This window comes from Phyllostomus discolor, chromosome 6, assembly GCF_004126475.2.
Source record: "Phyllostomus discolor isolate MPI-MPIP mPhyDis1 chromosome 6, mPhyDis1.pri.v3, whole genome shotgun sequence".
NCBI classification, from domain to species: Eukaryota; Metazoa; Chordata; class Mammalia; order Chiroptera; family Phyllostomidae; genus Phyllostomus; species Phyllostomus discolor.
This window is the reverse complement of record NC_040908.2, coordinates 12,638,931-12,663,980: the sequence shown is the minus strand read 5'-3', so window position 1 is coordinate 12,663,980 and position 25,050 is coordinate 12,638,931. Positions and strand designations below refer to the sequence as shown.

Sequence of the window (25,050 nt, the reverse complement as noted above, 5' to 3'; positions counted from 1 at the left end):
TCATGAAGCTTAGCTAACTGACTATACGTCACAATGTACTTTGTAGCTGGTCAAAGAGAAAGAAAAAAACCCCACAGAGCTGGGACAAGTCACATTTTCCCTAATTTGTTCCCACCCCACCTCTTAATAGGCAAGTATTGTTTTGGCAACCAACTCCATCAATAATCTTTCTCAAACTCAGAGACTACTATAAAAAAAAGTTCCTTACAGAGATTACTCATTAAACCACCATAAGACATTATCAACAGATTTTCCTACCTGACCCAGGCCTAGGACTTAAACTAACTAAGCCATATTTGTCCCTCCCCATTTTAAAAATTAATTGTAAAAAAGAACAATTAAAAAAAAAACTATGAAACAGGTATCTCTTAAACCAAGAGACATACTTACTAGATACATAGTATGTGCTAAACAGTGTACTACATGCCTTGCCTAATTTTAGTTCATGTAACCTATGTACATGGTGGGAAGTAATTATATAACAGGTGTGGGGGTTGGGGAAAGGAAGGAGTAATTTTATCTAAAATAAGACAGGAGTAATTTTATCTAAGAGTCATAAAGAAATTCAGCAAATAGGACCAATAAAATCAACAAGTAATTCACAGTAAAGTGAGCCCTGAATAGGCTGCTTGCAGATCAGAAGATACATACAATTTTTAAAAAAACACTAGAAGCTGTTACAATGCACGTTATTCTTTTGTTTCTGGCTGCACGCTAAGTTAATTCTCAGTTTCTTAATGAGTTCCTTGTATTTGTAAAAGAGCAAACTCAAACACATTCTGGATTACCTAAGTATTAAGACAACTTGCAAAATCAAAATTACAAATAAAAACTGGTATTTGGAAGTTTAACTTCCAGCCAGTACATTAAGAAAAGCAGAAGAAATAAAAGTTGGAAGGATTAAAGTGGAAGGACTAAAAATAAGGTTTTAAGGAAGATTCAAACCCTAGAGAACACAGACTCTAGGGCTAGAAGACCTGAACTCAAATCCTAGGTCTACCACGCACCAGCTCCGTAACCTTGGGCATGTGTCTCTGGAGCTCTCTAGAGGATCTAATGGGTTAATATGTGCACATGCTTAGATTAGAGCTTTGTGAATAGGAAGCACTATATAGTAAATCTGTCCTCTGTAGGCAATATGTCTTTCTATACACAGAACCCAATAGACTCAAGAAATTATTAGAACCAACTCAGTAGGTTGCTAAATAAATATAATTCAATTGTACTCTTACAAGTCAACAAAGAGAAAATGTAAATTTCTGGACCTCTGTCTTATGGAAACTTGCAAAACAGCTTAGAGAATGGTAACAAGAATTACAGCACCACCTCACCCCCAACACCACAAGTGCCTAACTTAAACAATTATCAACTCATGGTCAGTCTTGTTTCGTCCCCACCCACTGCCTTCCCTCTACTCTATATAAAACCATGAAGCAGGTCCCAGACATACCCTTGCAGCCATCAGCACTTCAATATGTATCTCTAAAAGATGTCTTTTTAAATTAACTACATACTGCCATTACACCTAAAAATTAACAGTAATCTCTTAACATCAAATATCTAGTCAGTGTTCAAATTTCCCTAGTTATTTCATAAATATTGATTTATTAAAATCTAGACCCAAGTAATGTCCAAACATTGCTATTAATCTCAAATTTCTTCCTTCACATCTTCCTTTTTGTTACCTTCCATTTATTTGTTGACAAAAATGAGCTGTGTTGTGTGTCCTAAGGACTTCCCCAAACCTAGGTCTTGCTGACTCCATCCCCCATGATATCAGTACATTTGTTTCCCTGCCTTCTATGTTTCCTGTAAATGGGTAGAAGAGCTAGAAGTTTGATCTGATTCAGGTTCAAGTTCAATTTTTGTTAAGAATGCTTCGTAAGTAGTGCTATAAATTTTCTTTTTTTTCTTTTAAAGATTTTATCCATTTATTTTTAGACAGAGGGGAAGGGTGGGAGAAAAAGGGAGAGAAACATCAATATGTGGTTGCCTCTCATGTGCCCCCTACTGGGGACCTGGCCCACAACCCAGGCATGTGCCCTGGACTGGGAATCAAACCAGTGACCCTTTAGTTCACAGGCAGACCCTCAATCCACTGAGACACACCAGCTAGGGTGAATTTTCATTAAGGGAAATCTAATGCCTGGTTGTCTTTCTGTGTTGTTAGCAACCGCTGATGATCTTTGTTTAGGTCCAGGAATTCATTACAAAACAGTGATGTTCAATTTATCACTCCTTTTTCATTTGTCTACTAGAATACTCCTGAGAAAAAGAAACTTCCTCTCCTCAACTATTTGGTTACCTTCAAGTATAGCTGGTTCCTTAGCAATACTCCAAAGAAAACGAATGAGTATTTTTTTCAGAATGAACTCACAGACTTAAACATACATGATGTGATGGATTGCATTGTATTTATACTTGCTGATACTCATCTCTGGCCAGCCAGAGTCCATTCAATTAAGCACCTTAGTTGTTTTGTCATGCCCTATTAGTGTTTGATAACTTCCTTGCAAGATGTTCAAAGTCCCAGAGATAGAATAAACTGTAGCCATAAGTCATTTTTCCTACCTTCTAGTTTCTTTCTTAATTCTTTACTTCCACTAAATTAAAAATTCCTGATTCTTAATTATACCTTAGCTGTGTTCTCCATTCTGGATTTTATAATTAAACATGCACCCAGATATTACAGCAATATTTCTCACTGAAGTCTATGTTCAGCATTTCACTGACTGCCCCCAGAAAAAATATCTCACTCAAAACTCAATGTTAAATGCTGCAACTTGAGAGAGTGGATCAAAAAGATTCCTAATCTATTCTCTGCTGGCATTTGAGCTATGGAAAGTATGTCCTCGTGTTCTCTTTCAAGATTGGATATGCATTTTAAACACGTACAATAAAAACTCACTGTTCTTTGATAAATCAATAAAGTCATCAAGGGTGAGGAAATAATCAAACTATTAGAGACTTTATTTTGTGCCATAATTGAGGCTTTTTATAAAATTCTCAGGCCTCATCCTTAACATTAAAACTCATGATACCGTGAATATGAATTTATAAATTCTGCCTATTTGAAATACTAAATGTATTTGCTAAGTTAAACCCCCTCAAATCAGAGAAATGGCATTACCAATAATAAATAAATATTCGTTTTACTAAGAAACTAATTAATGAACACATCAAGCCCTGTCACCCTACGCAGGCAGCACACGTGCCTGTGGCGGGACTCTATACGTGGTGACTACTTCTTCACAATATTCTGAAAAAGAAAACCCCAGCTTTAGTGGCCAAAAATTGCTTACTTCCACAATTTTTACTATTTTCTTCAATGTCAGACCACAATTAGAAATTACATTACTGAATGCCAGTTCTTCTCCCTAATAAAAAAGGGATATGAATTGATATCCTGGTGCAATTTCTTTTACAAAAAACAAGTGCACCTTTCCTGCAGCTAAAGCAGCTAAGCTTTGATCAGACAAACCAATGCAACTTTTCCAGGCAAAAGTGGCTTGAAAAACCCGAGCAACAGCACAAACAAAGCAATGACAAAACACTCTCCCGAGGCAGCATGTCCCTGTCAGTGTAACAGTAGCACAGCAGTACGAAGTGCTGGTGTGTCCTCTGCACATCAGAGCTTTCGTCCGACTGAAAGACAAAAACTCTGCTAGCATGCACACATGACAGTAATTGCTTTTCCAGATGGTAAACCTTTGATAAGGGATTTTTGCCAAAAGCTCATTTTACTTTCTCTCCAAGCATAATATTTGTCATTAACTTTGAAACTGGTTTTACAAGCTTCTGAGTGGTGGTGTGAGTTGACCTGTTTTTTGCTACGAGAAGAAAAACTGTGACTAATACTTCAGTAGTGTGGTCTTCTCTGTCTTCAGCAACATTCTTTAATGTCATGCTGAAAAGCATTATTTTCTATAATTTTATGTCCTCATTTCATTTTTCATCACAAATCTAAAAGGCAATTATTATAGAAAAGGAAACTAAGAAAAACAAAGGGGGATTCAAAAAACTCTGAATTTATTTATTAAAAATTGTATATTTATTCTTACATGTTCGAACTTCAGTCACCCTCCAAGTACTCTCCATCTGATGCAATACACCTAATCAAGACATTTTTCCCACTGCTCAAAACAGTTTTTTGAACTAGTGGACTTTGATGCCTTTTAGTGTTTCTTCTGTTTTTTGTTTCACCTCTTCCACATTCACAAAATGTTTCCCTTTGAGGACTTTTTCATTGGGGAAACAAACAAAGGGGGACATGGGTGTCATGCTGTTTTTGGTCAAAATCTGAAGACTCAGCATGGTGTGGGCAGATGCACTCATAAATCACGCATCATAAAAATGGGCAAATGTGATGAAAAAAGTCTTCAAAAAAATTCACTTAAGTGGAGCACAGCCTCTCACAACAACACCTGCTGGTACACCAACACACATGAGTTCCTAGAACACTCACCTAGTGGGGGAAGACTGTATTACAAGGGGCCCACCTTCCAGAAGGTATTTCCAGGGGATTTTTTGGGTGGGGGGACCCCATGTACTAACTCAATTCCCAAGGGTACCATAAAAGTAGAAGAACCAAAACTTATGCTCTTTCCATCATACCAGACAGACAACTATAGCAAGGGAATATACCTATTTCCTTTTTATACCTTGTTGAAATTTGTTTTCAAATGTCTTCTTGAGCCTGAATAAAATATTTCTAAAAGGTACCACTTTAACTAAACGTAAACTGTATTCTAAGATGTAACCTTACAAATGTTTTTAGGCCTTAAGTTGTATACTGATGTTTTGTTTTAACCTTCCTTCCATCACCACAAAAAAAATCTCACAATCTCAAAATCTAAAGATATCTCAAAAAATTACAAGCAAATATTTTCAAAATGTATTACATAAAATTCCTGAGCATGAGTTTATGAAATTTTCACTTTTCTTCATTTTCAAAAGGAAAAATGCAAATATTAAGAGGAATATCACAGAGGTAACTTCCGGCCAAGGTGGAGGTGGAAGTAGATATACTTCGTCTGCTCATACAACCAAGAGTAGGACAACAACAAATTTAAAAACAAAAATAACCAGAACTGCCAGAAAATTAAACTGTATAGCAGCCCGACAACCAAGGACTTAAGAAAAATTCACGCAGACTGGTGGAAGGAGTGGAGATGGGCAGCTGGAGTGGAGAGGACTTGAGGCGAAGCAGTGGATGGAAGACCTGGCGGACCTACATGTGCCTGTAGACAAACTGTGAGGAACAACTGGGGAGCGAGACGGATGGCACAACCCAGGGTTCCAGTGTGGGAAAATAAAGCCTCAAAACCTCTGACTGTAAAAACCTACGGTGGTTGTGGCTGTAGGAGAAACTCCCAGCCTCACAGGAGAGTTCACTGGAGAAACCCACAGGGTCCTAGAACATACACAAACCCACCCACCCAGGAATCAGCATCAGAGGGACCCAATTTGCTTGTGGGTAGTGGGAAGTGACTGAAAACTGGCAGAGTGCTGGGCAAGCACCATTGTTTCCTCTTGAACCCCTTCCCCACATATAGCACCATAATGAAGCCCCATGGGTTGCCCTGCCCTGGTGAACGCCTAAGGCTCCACCCCTTATTATGTAACAGGCATGCTGAGACAAAAAAATATGGACCAAATCAAAGAACAGATCAAAGCTCCAGAAAAAATACAACTAAGCGGTGAAGACACAGCCAACCTAACAGGTGCACAGTTCAAAACACGGGTAATCAGGATGCTCACAGAACTGGTTGCGTATGGTTGCAAAATAGAGAAAAAAGTGAAGACTATGCAAAATGAAATAAAGGAAAATGTACAGGGAATTAACAGTGACAGGAAGGAAATTGGGACTCAAACCAATGATTTGGACCAGAAGGAAGAAATAAACAGTCAACCAGAACAGAATGAAGAAACAAGAATTCAAGAAAAAAAAATGAGGAGAGGCTTCGGAACCTCCAGGACATCTTTAAACATTCCAACATCCAAATCATAGGGGTGCCAGAAGGAGAAGAGAAAGAGCAAGGAATGGAAAACTTACTTGAAAAATTAATGAAGGAATACTTCCCCAATCTGGCAAAGGAAATAGACTTCCAGGAAACCCAGGAAGCTCAGAGAGTCCCAGAGAAGTTGGACCAAGGAAGCATACACCAAGGGACATCATAATTACACTAGCCAAGATTAAAAATAAGGAGAAAATCTTAAAAGCAGCAAGAGAAAAGGAGAAAGTTACCTACAGAGCAGTGCCCACAAGACTGTCAGCTGATTTCTCAAATGAAACTTTGCAGGCAAGGAGGGGCTGGAAAGAAGTATTCCAAGTCATGAAAGGCAAGGATCTACATTCAAGATTGCTCTATCCAGCAAAGCTATCATTTGGAATGGGAAGGCAGTAAAGTACTCCCAGATACGGTCAAGTTAAAGGAGTTCAACATCACCAAACCCTTATTACATAAAATGTTAAAGGGACTTACCTAAGAAAAAGAAGATAGAAAATATGAACAGTAAAATGACAACAAAATCACAACTATCAACAACTGAATCTAAAACAAAAACAGAATCACAGAAATGGAGATCACATGGAGGGTATCAGCGGGCAGAGGGAAGGGGAGAATGGGGAAGAGGTACCGGGATTAAGAAGCATAAATGGTAGGTACATAATAGACAAGGGTAAGAATAGTATGGGAAATGGAGAAGCCAAAGAACTTATATATATGACCCATGGACATGAACTAATGTACAGAATGCTAGTGAGAGTGGGTACAGAGGGAAAAAAAGGGAGAAAAAAATAGGACAACTATAATAGCATAATCAATAAAATATATTTTTAAAAAATAGGGATGTCACTCTGTGAAAACATGCAGATAAGGAGGGAGATAGAAGAAATTGATGAATTCGAAATCCAAAATTAAAGATTTAAGTACCCTAATTTGGCTATGTGGCAGTTTTACAAATAGAATCATAAACCAATTAGCAAATTCAACTGATCAGAACTTGGTTCTCCCTAATCTTAATTTTTTTTATATCTGAATATAAAATTTAACTATATTACTTAGAAAGGGATTCTAAATTATGATTTGATGTGCTCATTTTCTGATTGTTTTTAAATGGTTTTCAGATGAGTGTATTTAACCGTCCTAGCCCCAGAGTAAACATTTTGAATGAAAGATATGTTCAGCTTCATTCGTAATAAGTTATAGAATAATTTATATTTTCCCACATTCTTTGCAAAGCTTAGACATCCTACTAATGATGTTAAATAAAAGTAAGAAGGAAAGATATTTTTTTAAATTAAAGAAAATGGTTCTGGTAAGACAAATTATGAAAGTAAGAAGCACATTATTCTGATAATAAGACAAATTATATATTTAATCTTTACCATTTGATTCAAAATGACACCAAGAAATTTTAGAAAAGTACACATACATATACTAGCTGTCAAGGAAGTTTTAAAACTTCTCATCAAAGCAAACTAACTCTTTTCATTTGCTATTTGATTCGAGGTAACCTTTCTTTGACAAAAATTACTCAATTACATCATTCCCTTCTAGAAGGTAATCTTTTTTTTAAGTGAAGCAGTCTTCTAATTTTTTAATATCATATTTTTATTATTTTATAACTTACCACTTTATATATCCTTCTTCCAAAACAGAACAAAATGAAATTAATAATCCCAGTAATAAGTGATACATTTTTCTCATATTTGCATCTTCTCTATATTCAAGCAAGATTAATTTATAAACCTCTATAAAGTACACAGAGAACCAACCAACTTGGACCTATCCCCTAAAATAACTATCTTTCCATACTTTCCACATATTTGGAAAGATACAATTTTTTAAAATTTGTTTTTTACATGAACACCTAACTGTACTCTATTTGCATGTATTTATATGTATTTTACATAAATATATATTTATATGTATTTTATGTGATATGTGTTTATATGTATTTTAGAAAAATTGGAAGTACTGTGTTTGTTTTCCACTAATATGATGCTTTCTTTGATTGTTTTCAATTGTCTTAGGTAGTCTTTAGAGTGGGGATCCACCCCATAATTTAAAAGTGTCACTTGTTTCTTTAATTATATATCTCACTTTTCTGGTCCAACTGAAACTAATCCATCAAGTCCTAAAGCAGGGAGTTCAACCCTTTGGCAACTCTGGGCCACACTGAAAGAAGAAGAGTTGTCTTGGGCCACACATTAACTACATTGTGACACACAATCACAAAAGCATCTCATAATGTTCTAAGTAAATTTATGGTTTTGTGTTGGGCTGCATGCGGCCCGCAGGCCACAGGTTGGACACCCCAGTAAGGTCCTACAGGCGCAGCCTATGCGGAGTAAAAGTGTGGCACTGTTTGGTGAACACTGTTAAGAGAACCCTTAAAATAAGTTTAGGAGACTAGGAGAGAAAGGTTTCCAAATCAAACTCAAGGACAGTCATGAGGATCTCTTGTATCATGTGAGCAAGCTCTGTTAGCGTGCCCAATTCAGTTGCTCACCTCAGAGGGTCATGACATAAGTAAAATAATTATTAAATTGGCATTTATTTATTTTAGTTCTTCTAACATAGTTTATTGGATCTTAATCTGCACTCAGTAACGAGGTTGGTCCAGAAAGTACCAAGCCATGTAATATGAAAAAGAGCCATTAATTGAAGAAGATACAAGAAAGATTATACATAGAACAGTGACGCCTCAGTCCCCTTCAAAGTACAGTATTTTTAGGACTATAAGATGCACTGGACCATAAGATGTGCCTAGGTTTCAGAAGAGGAAAATGTGAAAAAAAAATTTGAAGCAAAAAATGTGGTAAAATATCTAATAACATAGGCCACTGTCCCCCTAACCCCACAATAGCAAGCCAGGTAATCTACATTTGGACTATAAGACATACCTCCCTTTTCCTCCCAAATTGGGGGGGGGGAGTGTGTCTTATAGTTCAAAAAATACGGTAAGTACCTTGGGACCTCACACAGTTCTCCCAACTGCAGCACGATATTCCTTCTACTCTGGTAGCAGAAGCCATGGAACAAATTTTGCCACAACAGGTTTTATGCCAACATCCTGTGTCAAAATCTCAGACACAGTAGTTTTGGGAATCCCCAGATCAGCTTCTAGTTCTCGCACTGTCAGTCACCGATCTTTGTTGATTGCAGCCTGTATACTCAGGTGTTCTGCTTGTTGCAGACCTTCTAGAACATAGATCACTTTCAACAGATTCTCAACCATCTTCGAAGCATTTGTGCCACACTTTCTATTTGTGCTGCACTCTTTGCATTGTCCCCAAAAGCCTTCAGAATCATCCAGATAGTTTCCGCAGAGGAATAATGTTCAAGCTTAACACAAAATTTGATTCAGATTCATTGTTCTACTCGCTCAGTTATTTTGAATGTTGACAGAGACACAGTACACACATCACTCAGCAGTGTCTACCACCCCCACTGACCAGTACAGTGACATGCTCATTGTTCACGCATGTGCACTCCAGTCCATTCTGCTTGGCTGCCAGGTTACGTTCGATGGCACGTAAACTGTTCTCATTATATAAGTGATGGCTGGACTTTTTCCAGACAGACCTCGTATACCTTAATTTCTTATAATGGACACACTTTCTTAATTAAGATTACCTCCTTTTAAAATCTGGGTCTTTTCTCAGTTTGGGGTGGGAAGTGTGCCAGGGGAGGGGATGAACTCTTCTCCAAAAGCTAACCATTCTGACATGAAAATTTAAACTTATGAAATCTATATGTAGAAACCAACGTTATAAAATGACTACCAAGGAATTAAATCAAAAATAAATGTGCCTTGAATACCTTAGAAAGTAGAAACTCTAAATGTCGATGTCTTCATTTGGAAGCAAAAATTTCTACTGCATGATCTTGCCTGATGGTCCTTGATTTTATCATCAGAGTTGGTTCCAGTTACATTTCCACTAGTATGGATAGATCTAAAGTAGGAGAAAGACAACATAGTTAGTCTACTGAAAACACTACATATTTTAGATAGTGTGATACATCATTGTTTCCCTGTAAGCAAAGGTTCTCATGCAGATGATTTAGTTGTTAAAGAAATGCCAATTCCCATTCTTGTCCCTACTACACATTATAAAATTGAAATTAGAGAGTAAAGGTGAAAAAAAGAAAGAGGAAGAAACTTGATTTAAGAGGTAATCAGTTTCCAGCTTTAAAAAGACCAGATCCCCAAAGGAGGTACGCAGCAAGTTGGTATTTGCTTTGCACTGGTATTCCCAGGAGACGAGGGGCTAGTAACTATTAGCTCACTTCTCAGAGTCCCGGAAGTCCCCACAGGAGCAGTAGCCTCAGTGCTCCATTTCAGGTAAAATGGAACGGTAGGAGGAAACAGGATTTCCAGCAGAAGATAACCTCTATGATAAAGAAGCACCCAATATGGTGGCTACTATTCTTTCCTGGGTCAGTGGCAGTGGGACAAGACAAATTGGATTTTACCAAACTAGTGGCAGTGCTGTATCTTCCCACCCTACCTCAAAGCTAACTGCAAACAGTGGGAACTTTGCAGACATAAGAGAATTCTTAAGAAATGTGAGCCCTACCTGCTTTCACTATTCAAAGCTCAATTGCTTTTGGCTTTACCACCCAGGGTCACTATTATTCCCTTTAGATCACAAAGACACAGTGGATCAGGCTACAGAAACAATCAATGTACCAATGATACAATTGGTACATTGTATCACTCTGCCAACCAGCAATCTTGCTAGTTAATTCTATCCATGGCTCTCACCCTTGTCACCTTTGGCCTTTATTCAAAACACAAACCACTCGGGCCAACTACTCTCTTTCTCTCCTATTTTCATGTCCATGTGCTCTATGCTTTTTCAGCCACTCATGTGTTCCCCCACCACGGCCCTTCTTCCAGCCTTTTCTCCAGGAACCCCTGGAAACCCCTTTTACACAGCAAAACAAATCACCTCTACATCCTCAATCATGTAACTGAACACTCCTTTCAACCACTGGGCTAAATCCAGTTCTTGAAAAGAACTTTCTAGAGTGAAAGCTAAGGCAGTAGATCGACCTCCCCCACAATGCCATTTCCAGACCCCGACTCACAACAACCCCATTCCTTCCCTCAGACTCACGCCCAACACTTCACTTACTCTCATCCCTCCAGCTGCTATGTTATCGCTGGTCTCAAAATCTTGGTTGTCAGCCAAGCTATCAGTCTACCTATAGCATGTTCCTCTCATTCTCCCATTTCACCACCTTCATATTCCTAATCCTGGGTCAAGGCAATCACCTGCTAGAGAAAAAGTGACCCATAACCATGTGGACTGATCCTACTACAATATTATGGTCTTCAAATCCAGGTAGACCCTGAAGGCTATCCAGTACCCTTTTACAGTTGTTAATCTGGTCTTTCTCCCATAACTGACACTGTCTTTGTTTCCAAATTTTTGCCACTCTCACTCTTCCAGACCTGTGGGAATGAGATGGGAGAGTGGTCTCTTCATGTTTTCCTTAACCATTTGTGTAGGTTGCTTATATGTGAAGATACTACTTTTTTCACTGATTTTTAACATTTTCTCAGTCTATCACTGGCTTTTAAGAGAGAAGTTTTTATTTTTAGATGGTCAGATTTGTCCATCATTACCTTTTTCATTTCCTTTATTATGTCTCTGCTTAGAAATTTCTCCCCTTCCAGGATAGCAGATAGTCCCATTTTCACATTTCCGTGGACTATTTGAATATTTCATTCCAAATGGTGTAGGAATCAGATCTGAATCTAATAAATTGTATTCCAAATAGCTCACCAGTTTTCCTAACAACATTATGTAATTCTCACTGCCACTTGGTTTATAAAGTTTATTCTTATGAATATCATCTGTTTGTCAACAATGAAGTTGATTTCTGGGCTATAATCTGTTTAAGTAATATAATTATTGTTTCTTTATATGTTTTAATTTGTGATAAGAATATTCTTGGTATTCTTATCTCCTTATTCATCCTAAGAATAGTTAGACACATTTCATCAGTTTCCAAGGACAGACACAGTGACTTACAAATCAGAAACAGCTGCCCGGCCCTCTCTGAGTATGTATTTCTGTCAGAGCGGCTGCCTGCACACCACGCCCCTTGCTGCTCTGACAGATCGCCCACATTGCCCTTTGGGCCTAGAACTAAACCTTTCTAATCATACTAAAGAGCTGCCCTTTTTATATGTTTACTCATCTGGTGGCAGATTCATAAAACCTTGTTCTTTTCAATTTTCTATGCTCTTCATTTGTAAAATATAATTTACATAAAATAAAGGTATTACACCAACAATTCTTATTTCATACACCAACATTTTTTTAAATTTACTGATTTGAGAGAGAGAGACAAAGAGAGAGAAACACTGATTTATTGTTCCACCTATTTATGCATTCATTAGTTGATTCTCATGTGAGCCCTGACCAAGACTGAACCCACAACCTTAACATATTGGGACAATGCTCTAACCAACTGAGTTAACGGGCAAGGGCTTTAAGCCAACATTTTTAATCAGTTCTGAAATATTTTTCAGATCCTTTTGTTATCTTTTAAGATCCACATAGTTATGCATGTTAATTTTTGTACTACATACCAAATTCACACGAATCAAAAAATCAAAATGTACAAAGATTTCTATAACCAGCAAAAATAATTTTTCAAAAATAAAGGTAGATTTTTTTTTTACAAAACCTGAGAGACTATACTGCCTTCAGACATCAGAAATTTTAAAAAGCTCTTTAGACAGGAATAAAAATTATTTGAATCTACAAAAAAGAAATGAAAAGCATTAGAAACAGAAAGAAACTATAAAAGATTATTTTCCCTTAATTTTTAGTCACTATAAAAGGTTACAGACCAACTAAAGTAAAAATAATAATGTCCTGTGGGGTTAATAACATATAGAGAAGTAAAGTTTATGACAACATAGTATAAAATGGAAGCTGGAAGATGAAAGTATGCTGTAATGAGATTACTACATGACACATGAAGCAAAGTCTGAAAACAGTTTTGGGTGTTACAACTGGGGGTGGTCGCTACTGTCACGTAGTAGATAGAGGCCAGGAATGCTGCTTAAAATCCTGCAACGCACACAGGCTATTGCCTCCAACCCAACGACAAAGAATTATCCAACCAAAGATACCAACGATGCCAAGTTTGAGAAACCACGATCCAGGGCAACCACTCAGGGGTGTGTGTGTGTGTGTGTGTGTGTGTACACACATATGGATAAAATAAGCCAAGAGTGACAGATAAAATGGAATTATGAAAATGATTTTTTCAATTAAAGGTAGAAAAAAAGGAAAAGTAAACAAAAAAGATTCAAAATAGTTAACAACTAGCAAAACAGAAGATTTAAAACCAAACTAAATAATGATTATATTCAGTTACCCAACCATCCAATTAAAAGGTAGAGGTTATCAGATAGCAACTGAAACAATAAGAACCATCTATACACTATCCACAAGGCACTTTGAATACAAAAATATAGAAAGGTTTAAATTAAATTGATGGAGAGGAAAAAAAAGATAGCATGGCTATATTAACATCCAATAAAGCAGACCTCAGAACAAGAAATATTACCAGTGACAAAGAGGGTTACCATATAACAATAAAGGATAAATTCACCAAGAAGACACAGTAACCCTAAATATGTCCCACCTAACAATACAGCTTCAAAATAAATGGAAAAAAAACTAATAAAATTGTAAGGAAAATAGACAAATCCACAAATGTAGTTGCTAATACAAATACTCCTGTTATTAATCAACAGCACAAGAACACAGCAAAAGACTTAAAAGCACTATCAACTCCCTTGACTTAATTGGACATGCACAGAACATTTCATACAATGACAGCAGAGTATACATTCTTTTCAAGGGCACATGGGAATTCACCAAGAAAGACCATATTCTGGGCCATAAGACAAACCTCAAGATATTTAAGAGAATTAAAATCAAACAATTGTTTTCTTCGACCAGAACAGAAATAAATTAGAATCAGTACCTGAGGGAAGGGACTAGGGGACTGGGTGAAAAAGGGAAAGGGATTAAACAAACAAACAAACAAACCTCATAGACAACAGTATGGTGATGACCAGAGGGAAAGGGGTGGAGAGAGGTATTGTAGAAGAGAGTAAAAGGGGGAATAAATGGTGAACACACAATACAATATACAGATGAGGTATTATAGAATTATAAAAAAAGAATCAGGGGCACGTGGAACTGGGAGGGAGGTGGGGAGTGCTGGGTGGGTGGCCTGGGATGGGAGTAAAAGATAGAAAATTGTACTTGAACAAGAATTAAAATAAAATTTAGAAAGAAAGAGAGAAAGAAAGAAAGAAAGAAAGACTTACCAAAAGTAAGAAATTAAATGGCTAAGATCAAAAACTATAAGAAATTAAAAATGCACTGTTGGTGGGAATGCAGACTGGTGTAGCCACTGTGGAAAACAGAATGGAATTTTCTCAGAAAACTAAAAATAGAACTGCCTTTTGACCCAGCAATTCCGCTCCTGGGATTATACTCTAAGAACCCTGAAACACCAATTCAAAAGAACCTATGCACCCCAATGTTCACAGCAGCATAACTTACAATAGCCAAGTGCTGGGAAGCAACCTAAGTGCCCATCGGTACATGAATGGATCAAAAAACTATGGTACATTTACACGGTGGAATACTACACAGCAGAAAAAAAGAAGGAGCTCCTACCCTTTGCGACAGCATGGATGAACTGAAGAGCATTACGCTAAGTGAAATAAGCCAAGCGGTGAAAAACAAATATTATATGATCTCACCTGTAAGTGGAACCTAATCAATGAAACAAACAAACAAATAAAATACGACCAGAGATATTGAAATAAAGAACAAACTGACAGTAACCAGAGGGGAAGAGGGAGAAGGATAGTGGGAGAAAATAGGGGAAGGTCCATCAAGGAACATGTATGAAGGACACATGGACAAAGCCAAAGGGGGTAGGTTTAAGGGTGGGAGGCAGGGATGGGTGGGGTGAAAATGGAGACAACTGTATTTGAACAACAATAAAAAAAAGAAATTGAAAAATATTTTTAATAGAATGAAAAGTAAAACAATACATATCAAAATCTGTGGGCTACCACTAAAGCAGTTCTTATAACTTATAGTATTAAATGCTTACTGTAGAAAACAAGAAAAGTCTTGAATTAATAATCTAAGGAAGTAGAAAAAGAGCAAATTAAACCCAAAGCAATCAGAAGGAAGAAATAAAACTGAGAATGAAAAACAGAGAAAAATCTATTAAACCAAAGTCTAGTTCTTTGAAAAGTTCAATAAGATTAAATAAACTCCACCCTGGCTGGCATAGCTCAGTGGATTGAGCGCAGGCTGCAAATCAGTGTCGCAGGTTCGATTCCCAGTCAGGGCACATGCCTGGGTTGCAGGCCATGGCCCCCAGCAACCGCACATCGGTGTTTCTCTCTCTCTCTCTCTCTCTTTCTCCTTCCCTTCTCTCTCTAAAAATAAATAAATAAAATCTTTTTAAAAAAGTGTCTCAAGTACATCTACCAATTCTCAGATTGATTCAACTATTCATTAGATATTTAAAAAAAAAAAGAAAAAAAAAGATTAAATAAACTCCAGCCAGAGTGATCAAAAAGAAAAGACAGAAGCTACAAATAAATGGGGAAGAGGACATCACTGGAAACCTAATAGGTATTAAATGGGTAATAACATAATATTACAAAAAACTCTATGGCAATAAATTCTACAACTTCGATAAAATGTACCAATTCCTTGAAAGTTTGATATCAAACTACCAAGTCCCCTAAAGAAATTAGATAATAAGGATAGTGCTTGATATAGTAAGAAAATTTTATAATAGTAATTTAAAATAGCTTCCTTAGTAAATTCTACCAAGCACCTACAGAAGAATTCACACGAATATCACATAAACTCTTCCAGAAATAAATGAGGAAAAAACACTTCCCAATTCATTTTCTGATTATAGCATTTATTTGAATATAAAAATAAGAACCCACAAAAAACTTTTAAGAAAAATAAACCATAGACTAGTATCTTTTCATGAATGTAGACATAAAATATCTTAACCAAATATAGGAAAAATGAATCCAACAATACTTTTAAAAAGGAATAGATATCATGACCAAATAATATTTATCCCAGGAATGCCACATTAGTTCAATATGAAAAAAAATCCATCAATATAATTCACAGTATCCACAGACGAAAGCATACATGATCACCTTAATAGAAGCAAAATTTTAAAAATTAGGAAAAAACAGCAATTCCTGATTTAAAATCTCAGAATATCAGGAACAGAAGGGAACATCCTCAGTGTAGCACATGAATCTACAAGAAATCTATAGCTAATGTCATACATAACCATGAAAGACTAAATGCTTTCCCTCTAAGACTGGGAACAGGGCAAGAACATCTGTTCTCACAACTCCTGTTCAACACTGTACTGTATGGCCAGTATAATAATGCAAGAGAAAGAAAGAAAAGCCTAGAGATGAAAAAAAAATTCTTTCAAAAGTGACAGGATTGTCTATACAAAACACCCTGAAGAATCTACAACTAAAATTAGTAAGTGAGCTTAGCATATTGCAGGACACACGGTCAACATACAAGATATAACTGTATTTCTACATGGTAAAAACATAAAAAACAGGAGCAATGTATTAGCCATCGAAAAAGACATTCCTAAGCTAAATATAACAAAATAAATGGAAGATCTGTATGCTCAAAAATACAAAACACGACCCTGGCCAGTGTGGTTCTGTTGGTTGGAGCATCATCCCACAAACCGAAAGGTTTGACTCCCAGTCAGGGCACACGCCTACACCGAGGATTCAGTCCCTAGTGGGGGCACGTACAAGAGGCAACCATCGATGTTTCTCTCTCACATCGCTGTTTCTCTCTCTCTCTCCTTCCCTTCCTATCTCTCTAAAATTAATAAGCATGTCCTCAGGTGAGGATTACAAAAATAAAATACAAACACCAAGTGAGAAATCAAAGGTCTCAATAAATGGAGATACACTATTTTAAAAGATCAATCAATATTGTTAAGATATCAATTCTTCCCAAATTAATTTATAGATTTAACATAAATCTTAATTAAAATCCCACAAGGCTTTTCATAAAAACTGACAAACTAATTCTAAAATTCATATGTAGATACACAGAAAGTATAATAGAATACTCAAAACAATGTGGAAAGAACAAAGTTGAAAAATTTATACTACCAGGTCTCAAGGCTTTCTATAAAGCTATGGAATCAAGACATCGTAATTCTGGCATAATGATAAGCATACAAATCAATGGAATAGAAGATACTGTCCAAAAATAGAGCTACATACTTATGGTCAACTGATTTTCAACAACAGTACCAGGGTAAGTCAAGGGAAACAAACTGTGTCTGTTACAACTGGTTCTGGAAAAACTGACAATCCATATGGGAAAGAAAAGAAAGAAAGAGGGAAGGAAAGAAGGGAGGGAGGGAGGGAGGAACCTCAATGTACATGTCCTATCTTATCCAAAAATTAACAGACCTAAATATTTAAAATTCAAATTTTCTGAAGGAAAACAAAAGAGAAAACCTGGAGAACCCTAGGTTAACTTAGGGGTTGGCAAACTTTTTTTTGCAAAGAGTGAGACTGTTAAATATTTTAGGCTTTGTGGGGAATACAATCTTGTTGCAAATATGCAATTCTGTCATTATAGCATAAAAGCAGCCATTGACAATAAGTAAACAATAGGGCATGACCATATTCCAATAAAACTTTATTTATAAAAACAGGTGGTGGGCTGAATTGGCCAAAGTCTGCTAATCCCTGAGTTGGGCAAAGAGTTTCAGATGTGACACCAAAAGTGCCAACTAAAAAAAGAAAAATAAATTGGTATTTTACACTGGAAATTTAAACTTCTGCTCTTGATAAGGTGGTGTTATGGAAATGTAAAGAAAAGCCACAGACTTGAATAAAACACTTGCAAAACAAGTATCTAACAAAGAACTTGTTTCTGGCACATAAAGAACACTTTAACACAAGAATAAGAGAACACGCAATCCAATAAAAATAACATGCAAACTATCTGGACAAGGTGAAAATGAAAACTCCTATCAAGGAGCCTGGCTATATGGTACAATACATGCATTTAATCTTTTCTTCAGGCTCCCTAAAGCCAGACAATTCCCTGTGAACAGAGATTCTGATGCTCTGCCTTACACAAGAAGGTAACGAACAAATAAAACTATCAGGGCATATTTTTAAAGTTAACTTTTATAGTAGTTAATACATGCACCTGGAACCAAACTAAACTGTACAAAAGAGTTACAGTGAATAGAAATTCTCTGCAATAGCCCAGCTTCCTTCCTTCATTTACTGTGTGTTTATACTTTTCCTACATATATAAAAGCATTTCCATATATTTTTAAAAGAAAGTGGTAGGGGGGGAGGGTTGGGTGGGTGGGCTGGAATGGGAGTAGGGGGGAGAAAACTGTACTTGAACAATGATTAAAATAAAATAAAAAATCAAAAAAAAAAAGTGGTAGGATACTGTTTCTCATCATGATTTTTTTTTCATGTTCCTTACAGCTTACTTCATGTCATTCTGTATGAAAATCCCTCATGCTTTCTTTTAACAATTCCATAACTTTATATTTATGAATACATTGTAATTTAACCAGTCTCTCATTAACGGACTCTTACACGTTGTTTCCAATATTCCGCCATCACTGACAATGCTGTAAAGCGTGTGCGTGCACTCATGAGGTGGAACGCTGAGTCAAGGAGCACCTGGAGTTTAAATTATGATAGCCTGTGCTGGGCTGTGCTCCACAGAGTTTGTAAGAGCAAATAAAATATAAATAAATAGGATATGTATCAGTAAACCACCCAAATCAGGGAAACTAAACTAAAGCAGCAAATTATCATAAGACAGCTCCAAAAACTAAGCAAAAATGTTTTAGAAGATCACCAGCTGTAAGTAATCCAAGATGCTTCTTAATCTAAGATAAATTTATAGTTAAGTGACAGTAAGAAGAGTGGGAGTTAGTTTAGCCCCATTATTCCAAATTTTATCCATTAAATTAAGGTAATTTATTTAATAGGTGTAACCTGCCTCATTTCTAAAAGGACCTGAATTGGTTGCAAGTTACAATATAAGGCAAAGGCCCTAGTAGGGTAGCTCAGTTGGTTCGAGTGTCATCCTGATACACCAGGGCTGCACATTTGATCTCCAAGGGCACGTACAAGAATCAACCAATGAATGTGTAAGTGAGTGGAACAACAAATCAGTGTTTCTCTCTCTCCCTTCCCCCCTCCCTCTCAAATCAGTAAGTAGGTAAATAAATAAATAAAAACAAGGTAAAGAAGATTCATCAAAATAAAACCATACATATAAAATTTAAAAATACGTACTGTGGTAGTTGGTACAGCCACACACTACTCTCAAAGGTGGCTACCATCAATTCCTTCCTGCTCTGTGTGCACATGTCACTCCATCCATCAAGGCTTACCTCCCAGCTCCCTGAATCTTTGCTGGCCTTGTGACTTGCCTTGACCAACAGGATGTGATGAGAGTGATATTTTGGAACCGCAGAGACCAGGAGGACTAGCAGTTTCCCCTTTCTCCCTATTGGACTCCAGAAGTCATGGAACGAATTCGACTACTCTGAAACTACCCTGCTGCGGAGACACCATACGGAGGCATGCCAACAGGCCAGATATGCGAGTGAAGCCTTCTAAGACCGTCCTGTTCAACCCCGCCCAGTTTCCAATAGGGTGAGTGATCCCAGCTAGCACTACACGGAGCAAAAGAATCCCCAGCCAAGCCCTGCCCAAATTTCTGACCCACAGAACTGTATAAAAATAATAATTCAGCCATGGCTAGTGTGGCTCAGTTTGTTGGAGTGCTGTCCCTTAACCAAAGAGCTGCAGGTTCAATTCCAGTCAGGGCACATGCCTAGGTGGAGGGTTAGATCCCTGGACTGGGGGCGTACAGGAGGCAACCAATCAGTGCTTCTCTCTTGCATAGATGTTTCTCTCTCTACCTTCCTCTCTCTCTAAAAGTAATTAAAAAATGTCCTCAGGTGAAAAATAATAACAATAATAATGATGATAATAAATCAATGTGGTTTTAAGGCACTAAGTTTTGGGGTGATTGTTAAATGACAATAGGCACCTGAAACAGACAATATCAAGTTCATGATATCAACATATTATAAACACTGAGCACCAAATTTGAGTCTATTTTCAGGGTTAAAAGTTTTCATTTTTTGAAGAAGCAAATGTAATTTTTTATCTGAACTGTATGTACTTATACAAAGAACAATGAACCTACTGGACTATCATTTCAAATATAACTTTAGAAAATACACACCATTCAAATGGTGTCCCTTACAGACAGATTCCATACAGACAGACAGCATGTCGTTAAGTCAGAACTCAGTACAGGCGTTCTCATGTCAGGGAGACTGAGATGACGTCATCTTGAGACTTTTGTTCTCTGAGACGTAATACAAGAAACCACATGAATGCATAGTTAAGGTATTCATTAAACTATCTTCTCATATCTGATATTTTAAGTGAGCTTTTGATAGTCACTAAATAGCTGTCAGTTTGTGATTAAATCTTCTAATAACACACAGATTTAATACTCTATAAGGTTTGTTAAAGATGGAGTCATATATATTAATAGCCCCCAAATCTACCTTTTTCCTAGAACTGCTTCTACTGAGATCACCAAGGTTCTTCGGTGTTATATCCCATGAAAATAACTTTGTCCTTGACTTATTTAATCTTAAACAGCATCTACACAAACAACCATTCCCCTTTAGTCACTAAGTGCAGCCCACAGTCAAGGACTCGAGAGTTAAACTCCACCTCCTTGAAGGAGGAAGTGTCTGAACAAATTACTTGGAATTCTTCTGTACAAGATAAATGAAGTAGGGACACCTATTTATTCAGTCATTGAATCAGTATGGACTTAGGGATATTTACTTCATACTTTGGGTTATAAGCCAATACTCTATTAGTTATTATTGCTCAGATTTTTCCAGCTTTGGTCATTGGGTGCTCTTTCAGGCTGGCTCCTTTATCTTTTTGCCCAGCCCCTATCCTTTTGGATTTTGAGCATTTTGTTACTTTCTGGCACTACAAAATGGTCCCAGTTCATGTGCATCTTCCCTGGCCCAGTCCTAGAATCAGACATTTTTCCAAGGAGCTTTAGTACTTTTTGTTGAAGATGGTATTAGAAACCAGAATTTGGGTGCTTGGGCGTCTTCAGTGCTACAGAGGTATCATTATTTCTAGGCCCTATCAGTAGACAGAGCTAGAAAATATACGTCTGTATACTAAGCCATAGATACATACTTTACCTACAATGTGTCCGTATCTGTATCTACTTGTATATTAAGCTACATACAAGTTCATACTGATGTCTCTAACTTTAAGCCAGTATTACATGGTTTGATCTAGCCCTTCCCTTGCCCATGGTTATCTGTAAGCTCCCTCTCCAAAAGGGAGAAACCTGGATCCCACCATTCACTAACCATCTACCTCTTTGTTTAATACCAGTACATATGCACAAGTGTTTCAGAATTGTTAGTTCACACTCTCCTAAATTTTTGTCTTACGTTTTTTAGTCATTTCTTCTGAAAGTCTTTTAGGACAATCCTCATTTTATATGTATGTGCTCCTAATATCTCTCACCAAAATCATCTCTGCTCTTTCCACACGTTCTACCTGGGTGATCTTTCCTATCCTTGACTTTAATTACCTTCCAATGCTGATACTTTCAAATCAGTATCTCCAGCCCAGATCTCTCTCCTAAACTCCAAACCCATTTATCTATCTACTGGGTCTCGACTTAGCTGTCCCATAGGCACCTCCAGTTGAACCCCTCATCCCTCCTTAATCTTCTCTTCCAGGGTTCCTTTCCTGAATGGCATCATCATCCATCTACTAGGATCAGGTCTGTCCTCTTCCCTATCTATCCCCCTAATATCTAACTACCAAAGCCTAGATCTTTCTCAAATCCACCTACTTTTCTCCATCCTGTGATGCTACTATACCCAGCCCCACATCACCTCTGACCTAAAAATATTCCTTGTTACAACAAACATAAAAATAAGAGAACTGTCTAGTTGATCACACTCCCTTCAATTTTACTCGCTCTAATTCGGTATTCTCCACACTGTAGCGTGAGTGATCTTCCTAAAAAACCAACCAGATCGTATCGCCTTTTCATCACTGAAATCCTTTTACAGCTCCCTGTTCCTCACAGGATAAGGTCCAGTGCCTTGATATTGTTTTCAAGGTTCTACGTGATACCGTCCCTAGTTACCTCTCCAGTGTCATTGGTTCCTTTCTCTCACTTTGTATTCCCTGCAATCAACTAATCTGAAATCTTCTCAATTTCTCTCTCCTGACGTCTTGTCTCAACTCAGCCGTTCCCTCTTCAGAAAACTGTCTCTGCTTCTTTCTCCCCCAAATCTGGGTTAAGTGTTTCTACTCTATGTTCACATTTCACCATCTAGTCTATCTTCATCTGTCACACTGCATTGTAACCACCTGGTTATTTTTTAGATCAGTTGCTAGACTATAAGCTCCATTAGGGCAAAAAATCACATTACCTTTTTTTTTTTAACTGCATCCTCAGGGCCCAGCTCTCGCTTAGTACGTAGTAGAAATGCAATAAATGCTTAAAATAAATACTTTTGAGTTTCTATTGTTCTTATTTCTGTGACTTAGATTTAATGACTATTTTATAGATAAAATGAAATATCTTTTGTAAATACAAGTTTAATATTAATTTCTTAAAACTCACCTTTAAGTGAAAACTAATCAACAAAACAAGCAAGCAAGCAAAATATAGCCAGAGACATTGAAATAAGAACAATGTGACGGTCACCAGAGGGGAGGTGGGAGGGGAGAATGGGGGGGAAGGGGGAAAGGGTTTTCAGGAACAACCATAAAGGACACATGGACGACACCAAGGGTTTCGGTGGGTGGAATCAGGGGAGGGAGGTGGGGTGGCTGGGCTAGAGAGGGGTAAATGCAGACAACTGTACCTGAACAATAATAAAATAATTTTTAGAATAATACATTTTTTAAAAAAGGAAAAAAAGAAAAGAAAAATCATAATGGACTTTTTGGCCAACTCAATATAAAACTTTTTGTTAAAAAGCAAAACAAAACAAAAAAACAAGTATACTAATTATATAATTCTGCGGAGCATTTCCTTGTACACTTTTTCCAGAAAAAGTACAAAGCTAGCATACTTTCTGAAACCACGTCTATCTGGAAATCTCTCTTCTGCTTCCCATGTAAATGGCAGTGTGCTAAGGCATTAAACTCTGAGGTCCCTCACACCACTGTGCACAGTGCAGTAGTCACTAGGTCTGAACAGGAAGGAACCAGTGCTATTTGGTGAAGTTCTCACTAGTCCTCAGTACAATAAAAAAGGTGATAGCCTTGTTCAACCTAAAACAAAAATTACTCATTTGTCTGTGTTTCACATTTTATATCTTTACTTAGCCAAAAAAAGTTTGGTAATTTATGTTAACTACTCAAATTTTCCACCAGCATTTTACTGGTTCATAAATCCAAAGGTCTAAAATTCTCTAATCTAGCATTTTTCGTTAAATAAAAGAACAGATTCCAACCTGATTATCTTTCCTTTGAAAATCATTTGCTTTTCCTCTCTGAATACTCATAAAATTTCCTCTCATTCTTAAACATAAGAAATATAAGTAGTATAACTACTCATCTTGTTTGTTATTTGGTGAGTTTTATTAAAAGAAGTACAAGCCTCCAGTTTAGCAACATTTTCAATACTTTCTTGAGTATTCATTGATTACTTACACATCATCTCTGTTCTTTCTTTCTAAAACACCTAATTTATGTATACTTGATCTCTTGGGTCTATCTACTGTGTCTGATTATTTTTTTTGTCATAATCTCCAACTGTATTCATAATTCTGAAACATCATTTGAACTAGTCTTCTAATTTATTAATATGATTTTCTGGAGTATCCAATCTACTTTCACTGTTATTTTATATTTTCAGTGGATTGAGTGCCAGCCTGCAAACCAAGGGGTCACTAGTTCAATTCCTGGTTGGGGCACATGCCTGGCCTGAAGGCCAGGTCCATGGTCGGGGGTATGTGAGAGGCAGCCAATCTATGTGTCTCTCACACATAGGTGTTTCTCCCCCTCTTTCCCTCCCTTCCCGTCTCTCTAAAAAATAAATAAAATTTTAAAAAAGAATTTATTATATTTTCATTCAATATTAATGATTTTGTTTTCCAAAAACGTTTTCTTGTTCTCAAAATCTTAAATCTCACCAAGTCTAAGAATCTGAATTTTTACATCTGATGCAGTGTCATAACTATTTGGAAGAGAGCCATCTGCTATGAAAATTCAAATTACTGCTTTTGCACTGCTGAATCTTATTGTCTACAATTTTTCTGTTTGCTCATACCTATAAGAAGGATGGCCATATTCTTCCAGAAACAGAGAAAGCCTCTCTCAAAAATTATTTAGATCAGTGTTAAAAATGTTTCAGAAAATCTCTTCTTTGTGTCAACTTCGGAAACCACAAAGCAGGGCTACGACCCCCTTTCTGCCTGCTGAGGCTAGCCTCAGGAACAGCCCTAGCCCAGGCAGCGCACTGGCCCTCTGTGGCAGTTAGGATTAGGTTCAGCTGCCCATGAACAAATACGGGCAGTTTATAGAAAAGAGAGGTTTATTCTTCCCTCACTTAAGAGGCCTGGAGGTAGGTTGGTCCGGACAGATTGGCAGCTCTACAGTCACCAAGGACCCCTACTGGTTCTGCCTTTTCACTCTGCCAATCTTACCCCATGGCATTTCTGCTCAGTCGTCTGATGGTCAACAGATAATCGCTGAAACTCCAGAAATCGCATGTATGTGCAAGGCGGAAGAGAGGGGGAAGGAAGAAGAGTTGCTTGTGAGGCTTCCCAGATGAGTCAATCTCTTTGAAGAGCTTTCCTAGAAGCCCTACCTAAAGAC

At 37.2% G+C, this 25,050-nt stretch overlaps 1 protein-coding gene across 6 annotated transcripts in view; it reads right to left on the bottom strand.

Moving 5' to 3' along the window:
* Positions 1-25,050, bottom strand: part of NCOA1 (nuclear receptor coactivator 1) — a 209,137-nt gene that overhangs the window by 149,461 nt on the left and 34,626 nt on the right. For 5 of the 6 annotated variants that reach the window (XM_036027724.1, XM_028514417.2, XM_036027726.1 and 2 more), the window contains exon 2: positions 9,831-9,964. The exons of the other annotated variant lie outside the window; for it this stretch is intronic. The gene's annotated coding sequence lies outside the window, so the exon portion shown is untranslated. The remainder of the gene's footprint in view (positions 1-9,830; positions 9,965-25,050) is intronic. 6 annotated transcript variants of the gene reach the window in all.